Raw genomic sequence first — 10,488 nt, forward strand, 5'->3', positions numbered from 1 at the left:
GAGTCAATTGCAGCTGCCAATGCATTGCCAGCAGTGACTAAAGTCTTGATTTTCTCCCACCCTCTCTCCCTCTGACAAAAGTCTTAACCCTCAGACTTTGCACCTGACAAACCATGTGGATTTCTTCTCCATCCCCGAAGTTGACAGCTACTACAATGTGCTAGTGTAGGTGTAAATCAAGGAATATGATCAAATCCACTCACTGGATTGTCTTAAATTTAAATAACGACTTTGTTCAAAGTCTGAGGCTTAGCATTAGGGAATTGAACCTGCACTAGAAACTGATTCACAAGACACACAGCTTCCTGTGGGAGACGCTAACAGTGAAACACAGAAGATTGTCTCTCCGAGAAACACTACAGCTGTCAAAGTTGGCATTGATATGTATATAATGGAAGACACTGCACAGCTTGTTGCACACAGCATCACGTGATGAGTGTGGGCAGATGTGTAGTAAGGAGAGAAAAACTAGGTTTGCTACACAATGTGAAAATTTTGCAGCCAAACTTCCAAAAGCAACCTTTCCAAAATGGGTCCTCAATTTTGTACAGGCAAAGCTACTCACTTCAGCACACTTCAATCTCTCTGGTCACGCAATCACAGACATGAAGGTCGCTATCTTACAACAAAAAAACTTCAAATCCAGACTCCAGCGAGAAACTGCTGAATTGGAATTCATTTGCAAATTGGATACTGTTAATTTAGGCTTAAATAGAGACTGGGAGTGGCTAAGTCATTATGCAAGGTAGCCTATTTCCCCTTGCTTTTTCCTACCCGCCCCCCCCCCCCCAGACGTTCTGGTTAAACTTGGAGAGTGGTCAGTTTGGATGAGCTATTGCCAGCAGGAGAGTGAGTTTATGTGTGTGTGTGTGTGTGCCCCCGGGGGTGGGGGTGAGAAAGCCTGGATTTGTGCTGGAAATGACCCACCTTGATTACCATGCACATTGTAGGGAGAGTGGTCACTTTGGATGGGCTATTACCAGCAGGAGAGTGAGTTTGGGGGGGGGGGCAGAGGGTGAGAAAACCTGGATTTGTGCTGGAAATGGCCCAACTTAATGATCACTTTAGATAAGCTATTACCAGCAGGAGAGTGAGTTTGTGTGTGTGGTTTTTGGAGGGGGGTGAGGGAGTGAGAGAACCTGGATTTGTGCAGGAAATGGCCCACCTTGATTATCATACACATTGTGAAGAGAGTGGTCACTTTGGATGGGCTATTACCAGCAGGAGAGTGAGTTTGGGGGGGGGGCAGAGGGTGAGAAAACCTGGATTTGTGCTGGAAATGGCCCAACTTAATGATCACTTTAGATAAGCTATTACCAGCAGGAGAGTGAGTTTGTGTGTGTGGTTTTTGGAGGGGGGTGAGGGAGTGAGAGAACCTGGATTTGTGCAGGAAATGACCCACCTTGATTATCATACACATTGTGAAGAGAGTGGTCACTTTGGATGGGCTATTACCAGCAGGAGAGTGAGTTTGTGTGTGGGGGACGGCGGGTGAGAAAACCTGGATTTGTGCTGGAAATGGCCCAACTTGATGATCACTTTAGATAAGCTATTACCAGCAGGACAGTGGGGTGGGAGGGGGTATTGTTTCATGGTCTCTGTGCGTATATAATGTCTACTGCAGTTTCCACAGTATGCATCCGATGAAGTGAGCTGTAGCTCACGAAAGCTCATGCTCAAATAAATTGGTTAGTCTCTAAGGTGCCACAAGTACTCCTTTTCTTTTTGCAAAGACAGACTAACACGGCTGTTACTCTGAAACCTGAGTACTGAAGATGTGATGCTGCCTGGGTTTACTCAGGGTTGTTACCACCTGCCCTTACTGTGAGGAAGCTTTGTTTGTGCCTGCTGTGGGTGGGTCAGCTCCCCAACTCCTGTGGCCAAGGGCCACACAAGCACTTCCTTCTAGACCTATGCAGGCTCCACTTGCTCTCTATGGGTTAACGATAGCCACACTCATAGGCACAGACTCCGTGGGTGTCCAGGGCTGCCCCCCAAGCAGCTCCCCCCAATCAGCTCCTCCCCCTCCCTCCCAGTGCCTTCCGCCCACCACGGATCAGCTGTTCCACAGCATGCAGGAGGTGTTGGGGGGAGGGGAAGGAGCAAGGGTGAGGTGCACTCGGGGGAGGGGGCAGAACAGGGCTAGAAGAGGTGGGGTGGAGGCAGAGCGGGGATGGAGTGGAGCGTGGTGGAGGCACGGCAGGTGTGGGATCTTGGGGGAAGGGGTGGAGTGGGGGCAGGGCTTGGGGCAGAGGTAGGGGTCGAGCACCCCCCGGCACATTAGAAAGTTGGCACTTCTGGCCACACTCCAACGCCCGAGTGTCTCCCTGGAGCGTTCAGCAGCCATTCACAGATTCGTTGCTCCCATAGAAGCACTACACACCAGCTTACTAGTTACAATTGGATCACTGCTCCGCTTGGCACACAGCACTTAGATGTGTGTACAATGAAAACAAGTAAAAGTTTATTTAACAAAGTGTAGAGAATTAAGAGCTAGCAAGTAGAAGTATTGGAAAGAAATGGTTACATATAAAATCAAATCGTAACACACATTCTTGAACATAAGATTTCTTATCTAGATACTTTCATGTCTTTAGAGCAATGTTCACCCAAAATTCTTTGAGCACTTTACAGCCAGTCTCAGCCATGATCGTCCATTCATAAGGCAAGTCATGTCTGCTTGCTTCCTCAGCAAAAGATCCCGGGTGTTTCTTGGTACCCTTAGATCTTTCAGGACAATCCTTTGGGGTTTTTGTCCCCATAAACAGGACACTCTTTGCTGATTGTATTTTTTTTTCCCCTGCGGCTTCCCTATCTTGTTGATTTTGCAACCTTTTGGTTAGCATCAAGCTCAATATGCAAATAGACCTCCACTGTGAAATATACAGTATACATATGGCCAGACAGGGACATATGCATCTGTTATCACCTGCCTGAAAGGAACATTCCTAAAATATTCCTCCTGCAGACCCACCCTAATCCCAAGTATTGAATTTTCAGTATAGCTACATAACTTCTTAATTATTTATCTGTACATACATTTCACAATGATTATGATGAACAACTGGCTACTGGCTCTCAGTAGAGTCCTTACATGCCACCTTTTGGGGAACTATTATGCATATATCTGACCCTGTGAACCCCTGCAAAGTCCTCTGCCAGTTAGCTCCAAGAGGTCCCTGGTCACAATATCTGTTCAGCTAAACTCTTTGTGCTCAGAAAACTGGAGGTGAAAAGTTACAGGCAGAAATTTAGAAATTTAGAAATTTCCCCTTTGAAAATTTGGCTCATAAGGTTTAGCTCTGCTGAGATAAGAAAACCTCTTTCATTGTTTCCATTATTCAAGCTTCCTCCTTTTCCCATGACCCTAGTTTAGGCCCGTCTTCTATATCATCCCTCAACAGCTCACAACTCCCTCTCTGTGACCAGCCCATAGCACTCCTCCAACCCCATCCTGGATATGTTTCTAAGGAGTCCGGCAGGTACAGCAGCTTTGCCCTGGAAACTACTGCCTTGAAATTTCATGCAATTTAGTATGGAATATGCTCTGGACTGAAGTACCTCTGACCAGGGAAGAAGTTGTACTGTAGACAATTAGAAAGCAATGATCCTCAAATAAAATGCTTTCATAGTTTTTTCAATGAAAAGAAAATTGTGGGAAGAAGTCATGAGAATGGGTGAAGGGACACATGGGACTGATGGAACATCAGGGAACAAAGGGAAACAGTTTGGGTGAATTTTACAAATTAATAGTTGAGGAGCCTGTTTGATGTCACAGGAACAGAACTGGAGGCAGGATATCTGAATCATTCCAGGTGATCTATCATTGTGAGTTCTTCAGGGCAGAGACGCCATCTTCATCTGTTGATCAAAATGCCATTTACATCTGTGACACTACAAGTAGTTTTGTTTTTTCCAAACAAAAATACTCAAATCTATATATCTGCTATATTGTACATTTTTGGAAATGTTGCAATGTACACAGTGGTTATGTGCCTCTTCTTATTGTTTATGACTTTGAGTACCATATAATTGCAAGATTATTATCAACCAGACTCAATCATTAAGAATATATCTAATTCTCACCTTTATTAATGTAAGTGATTTTAAAAAGCATGCACACATCACTTTTCTGAACAACCTGGAATAGACCTGAGATCCTAATTTCCCCTCGTTAGTGTCACTGCAGAGGGCTTTCAAAGCCCTTTGTGCAGAAATGGTCAGATAAGGCCTCATACTGTTTAGATTTACCTAAAAATATTCAATAGTATTTTCACACTGTGGGAAAAAAGGACCCAGTTTTGTCTTAGAAATCAATATAGTCATGTCAGACTATAGTGTCTGCTAGGGAAAGAGACACTATTTAAAGGTGGCATTATTCTTCTGAGAATCAATGCCAGAATATAAATGATTACTATTTCAACTACTAGTTTTTCACTTTTCAGTTATTAGATTTGCCATAACATTGTAAAAACAAGGATTGGAACTCTACTTCACAAAATGTAAAAGTCATAATCTTTGAATCCTCTTCTGTGTTGACCTTCCAAATCTACTCATTACTCTAAGAATCTAGAGTCTGCTATTATCCTCATTTACATATGATTCAAGCACAAGGTGGAGGGACTATTTGTATAAAATGCAGGGTGAGTGGGATTTGTACAGACTTTCTCTTCAGTCCATAATAATGTTCTGGTACTCCAGACATTAGAGTTCTTTCCATCAAAAACACAATAAGTGCAGTGTTACATGAATATTCTGATATTTGAATATTCTGTCAGATTAGCCTACTTATAATTCAAATATTTGAATTTCTTAAATATTGTATGCAATGATAAGGACCATGTTAAAGGCTCAGATTTTTACAGTATCAAACTGCTAGGAGGTTATCCTAGCAGACTGCTAAGGAGAGCAAGTTTATGTTAAAAACACGCTTAAATTCATATTCATTCTCTTAAAACAGAAATTTCAAACAGAATAATATCTGTGAAAGAGAATCTCAGTCCTTTCCCAGAAGGCAATATGCTGTGGAAATGTTATCAAGAGTGCTGGAAAAAGACATTGACTAAAAAATGACATTTATTCATCTTGAAATTAAAAGATAATGAAACCCTTTCTTCCCAAAGATCAGTATTTCAATGTCAAGCATCTGCAATTACCATAAAATCTTCTTTTAAAGAACTCAAAGTCTGCTTCTCATGATGTAAACCTACAAGATTTTATAACTCTATTAGGGCCCTTCTGTTCTTTCAAGAAAGGAAAATAGGTGTGGAATGCATTAAAATGAGGGATGTCCTCAATGAGGGGTGGTTGAAAAGGTGTGGCAATTTCAGAATTGTGTTGCTACCAGCAAAGCTTCCTGTTGTGATCTTTGGAAAACTTTCAGACTGCAACCAATGCTTAATATGCAGACTCACTCTTGTCCATGTTTGGCCTCTGCTATACTGAGTTATTATAATTCATTGTTGACTGGTCTTTTGTGTTCTTTCTAAATTGCCTCTAGCTTCTGCAGAAGTCTGTAGCCAGAATTTTATTAATAAGAACTAAACTATGTGGCAAGGCACCTCCTTCACCTCACCAGACACAGCGCTTCCCCCTCTGGCACTGGGTGGAGGAGGGTTGGCTGGGAGTAAATCAGTTCCATTCCAGAGAGATTTTTTTCCTCACTCAGGTTTTATTTTTCACTGTTTAAAAGGTGGGCTTCAGCATAGACCCAAGCAGCACTCTTCAGCCACACCAAAGAAACCAATTCATAACACCAAAAGGAAACACCTTTCCCTGTCCCCTCTCTGGGGCTGTTGCCTTGTTATGCTGGCTCCAGGGTGCCAGTCCTTCCCCAAACAGGCAGTTAGCTCAATTGCTTCCCCTATATGGTGGGGAGCAGCCTTTCACCCAGAAAAAGAAGACTTTTCTCCCTGCTTCCGCAAGCCCTGCTGCAGCTTGTCTCTCCTCCGTCTCTCTTGTCAGAAGAGGGATTTTTGAAGGTCACAGGCAGCCCTTAATTGGACTCAGGTGTCCCTAGTTGACCTGAGGTGACCTCTTTTCAGATCATAGGGAAAAGGGCCTTTAACATTCTAGGCTGGCATACCTGCCTTCCTCCACTTTCTTACATACCTGGGCAGAGTTCCTCTGAGCGGCAGCCGCTAGCTCCCTTGACACCTTCAAGGAGCAGTGGGTGCTGTCCAAGGTTCTCTGCTTGGTGTCCCCTTCAGATTCCCTATTTTTGACCCTTTGACCCTTACACCTGTCCTTGTTATTTTTTCTGTTGTCCCCCATACTTATTTGTGTCCTGGGCTCAGTGGATCCATCCCATAGGCTGGGGGAGGGTCCTTTAGCCATGGGTGGGCTTACACCAGCCCACTTCCCAGAACCCAACAGGTCTACCCTCTTACAGCTGTGCGATCTGACTTTGTCACACCTGTCTCATCATATCATACTGAATGTATATAGAAGAGCTCTCATACCTTGTTACTTAGTAACATGTAAATTTACCTCAAATGATTCAACACTTAAGTTTGGCTTCATTTTTTAACATCCTTGGGCAAGAATATAATCTCTAGTGCTTTATCATTTAGCTAGCATGCTTCTACTGTTGAATGCAGAATATTTTGCTCTTGTGCATCAGATATCTAGGACGCTTTGGCTGCTTTTAAGAATAGAATTTACAACTTTGGCTTTTCCTACAATTATTTTTATTGGTTTCATGCAATACTGTAAAATGCCTGAAGTGCCATCAGAAAATGCTGTCGGTCTATATTTTCTTACTTTTCACTGGCTTTTGAGTCACTTATGCTGCATAAAAGCTGCTTTCATTTGATCGCTGTGAGTGAGCATGTGGACCTCATTTGAAACTCTGTTTTGATGCTATTTTCTGGAGCCGTCTGTGTATTTCTCATCCAATTTGTCTTTTGGATGTGTCCTTGTCATCCAGTTGCAAAAGAGGCAGCTAAGCAAAGGTTTGCAGCACTCCAGATTCTTAGAGCAGAATTAGTGATGTGTCAATGATCCACTAACTCTATCCATTTTAAATTCACACTTTTGATAGAACTTTGGACTATCATAGAAACTCCATACCAAATCAGAGGTGCTTCTGAGACACTGCAAGATTTACTAATAAATCAACTATTTATCAGTCTCTGAAAAACTTAAATTATTTAAGCTGTAGTTCATTGCTCTTTCAGCTTTTTGCTAGAGTGTTGTTTTGTGTCTTATATCCCACAGCCCACATTGGTAGCAATAAGGGATACATGTGGGCCACATAGCAATGGAAATCTCTGCAAGCATTCTGGATGATTCAGCTAGAATTCCTCTGTGAGCATGCACATTGGAGTAGGAATATCCACATCTGGTGAGAAAATGACAATGTAACCTAGTGTTAGATTTCTATCATTGTTGTGCTCAAGAAGCCAAGAACTGAGACTGGCTAGCCACTGCAAAGCAGTATAAGGTTATGGGATGCCATCCATCCTGATCTTCCTACGGTATATACATGAGGACATGTGCCTGTTTCCCACAAAGAAAATTCAGCTGACAGTAGAGAAGTATACAGAGGCTCTCCTTGTGGGAGTGGTGGCTTCTCTTGCCTATCCCATGGTCTTGGGCCATGACTGGAAGTTCTTTGGCAAACTCTTGCAAGTGTGGAAGAAAGACCTGGCGAGGGCGGATGACTAGGCTTCTGAGACCAGAGAAGAAGCCGGGTCCATGGAACTGGCTGACACAGGTGTGCGAAAAGATCTGGGGGAGGGTACTTCACAGCTTGCACAAGGGCCCCTGAAAGACTAGCAGAACCAACAAACTCAAAGCCCCATGGGTACAGAATGGTTGACCCAGCACAAGAATTTCATAGGGGAAGAGAAGAGAGATCCCACCTTGAGCTGGGCATATGAACAGCTGGCTGCTGTCAAGGGGAGGTAGTCAACCCACAGAGGGTAAGACAGTGGTCACACTTTGAGCTGGGAGAGGAGTGCCTCTACTGGCTGGTATGGGGTACCCCCAGATCAACAAAATCCAGGCCCAACTCCTGGTACCCCAGCCCTTTTGGAAGGAATTATTCCAGCTTGAACACTCAGTACCATGTGCCAGCCACCTGGGGAGGGAGAAAATCCTGGAGAGAATTACCTGCCAGTTCTATTAGCCAGACATCCATAAGAAGGGATTACTGCATGTCCTGCCTCGTGGGTCAGCTGAAAGGACCAAGAACAATCCAAGGTCCCCTTCCCCCAATACCCATACTGATAGTAGACACCCCCTTTGAAAGAATAGGTATGGATTTGATGGGGCTCCTAGAGAAGAGCACGAACACACATTGATGATTGTAAATTATGCAACGCAGTACCCCAAGGCAATTCCTCTTCCTACAACCAAAGCAGCGACCATAGCTATGGAAGCCATGAAGATCTTCATGAGGGTGGGGATCCCCAAGGAAATAATAACAGAACAGAGGATGAACTCCATGTCACAACTGATGAAGAATTTGTGTGAGCTGCTGAAAATCAAACCTCTGAAAACCTCTGGCTACCACCCTAACTAAATGAGCTAGTCAAACCCTTCAATGGAACCCTAAGGGGTGCTAAGAAAGTTCATGGCTGAAGACCCTCACCACTGGAATCGCGTGTTACTGACCCTCCTATCTGTAGTGTGCAAGGTTTCCCAGGCCTCGACAGGGTTCTCCCCCTTCAAGCTGTTGTATGGGAAGCAACTCCAGAGCGTGCTAGACCTAGTGTGGGAAACCTAGAGGAACAAGAGCCCAGAGGCATCACGGTAGTACAGTATGTTCTCCAGCTATCAGAGGACCTGAAGATAATAGGAGCTTTTGCAAAGGAAAACGTCTTAAGGGCCCAAGAATGTCACAAGCAAGCCTATGAAAATGGTGCCCATCTATGTGAATTCCACCCCAGTGACAGAGTACTGCTGCTACTGCCTGGCTTGGAGTCAAAGTTAGTGGCTAGATGCCGAGGGCCCCTTGAGGTATGCTGGGTTGGAGCAGCGGATTCTGAGATTTGACAACCCAGGAAGAGGAAGGAGACCCAGATTTATCACATAATCCTTCTTAAGGCCTGGTGGGACTGTGACAGCGTGTTCATAGCACCCTTCCCAACTCCCCCAATCCCCCAGGCTCCATTATCCCAGGACTCAGACACAATTCCCCCGGGGGAAAGTCTGCATCTGGCCCAACAGGGTCAGAACCATGGCTGATTTGTCACTACAAGAGAGCCCTGGAGCAAGGTCCATGAAAGCCACCATCCCCTGCCCAGGCAATACATCATACATCAGTAGCTACAGGTTATGTTGAGCCTGGGGGTGGTAGAGGAATCTCACAGCAGGTGGTGGAGTTCCATTGTCCTGGTGCTCAAGATAGATGGGATGACTTGGATTTGTATCCACTTTAGGAAGGGGAATGCAATATGGTGTTCAAGAACCAGGTGATGGAAGAACCCAGGTTCTCCTACCTCCGTACCTTCAAGCAGGGCTTCTGCCACAGAGTCTAACCACTAGATAGGGCTCCTGCCACAGACTCTGACTGCTAGGCAAGGAGGCTTACCCCACACACAGGGGGATATGAGACCAGCTGTAGCAGGGCAGCACAGCTGCATGGTTCCTGTGGCGTGCATGTTTGCATGGGGACTGGGTGGGCAGGAAACTCGTAGCATTTCACCAAACACATCAAGGGCACTGAACTCTTATCTAGCGAGATCAATGGGATTGAGCTGGTGTGCGTGCGTGCGTGTGTGTGTGTGTGAATGCCTTCTCATTTGCACAAGATGGAAGACAAGCAGAGAGAGGGGAGTGTGACAGGGTCCCTGGTGTGCAGCCTAGAACTGGGGTACCGCTGAGCACTCTGTCCCACCAACCTGGGCTCCCTCTCAGACTGTGATGATGTGACAAGCTGTCAACCTCTGGCAGGTACTGCACTTACACAGACATCCACAGGTAGGAACACACCCAACTGAGTTACATGAATGCTTCTCTCAGCCACTCATGAACTACCAATAGGGAGGCTCCAGCCAATTCCTCCCAGATCCCCAGCCTTGCACCCCAGAGCTGGACTGTCTTGCCCTGGCCAGAAGCCTCACCAGTGTAAGTTTATTACCCAGTATGCCCCTCCCTCAATATGGAGAGAACATGCACAAGCCTTTGTAACTGAGCTGAGATTTTCCAAGCACTTCAACCAAAACACACTGTTTTATGTAAAGTATAAAACAGATTTATTAACTACAGAAAGATAGATTTTTAATCATTATAAGGGTAGGCAAAAAAGAAAAGTTACCAAAGAAAATAAAAGAAAAACACACAATCTAAATCTTAAACCTTTTTAAACTAGGCGGTATTTAGATCAGCAATTTTCTCACCCCACTGGATGTTACAGTTCTTAATACACAGGCTTCCCCTTAAGCCTGGACCAGTCTCCTCAAGTGAAGTTGTCATCTTCTCAGCATTCCTGCAGCTTCCAGCATAGGTGGGGGAGGAGAAAAGCCAAGACATGCTGCGACT

This window comes from Lepidochelys kempii, chromosome 1, assembly GCF_965140285.1.
Source record: "Lepidochelys kempii isolate rLepKem1 chromosome 1, rLepKem1.hap1, whole genome shotgun sequence".
NCBI lineage: Eukaryota > Metazoa > Chordata > Testudines > Cheloniidae > Lepidochelys > Lepidochelys kempii.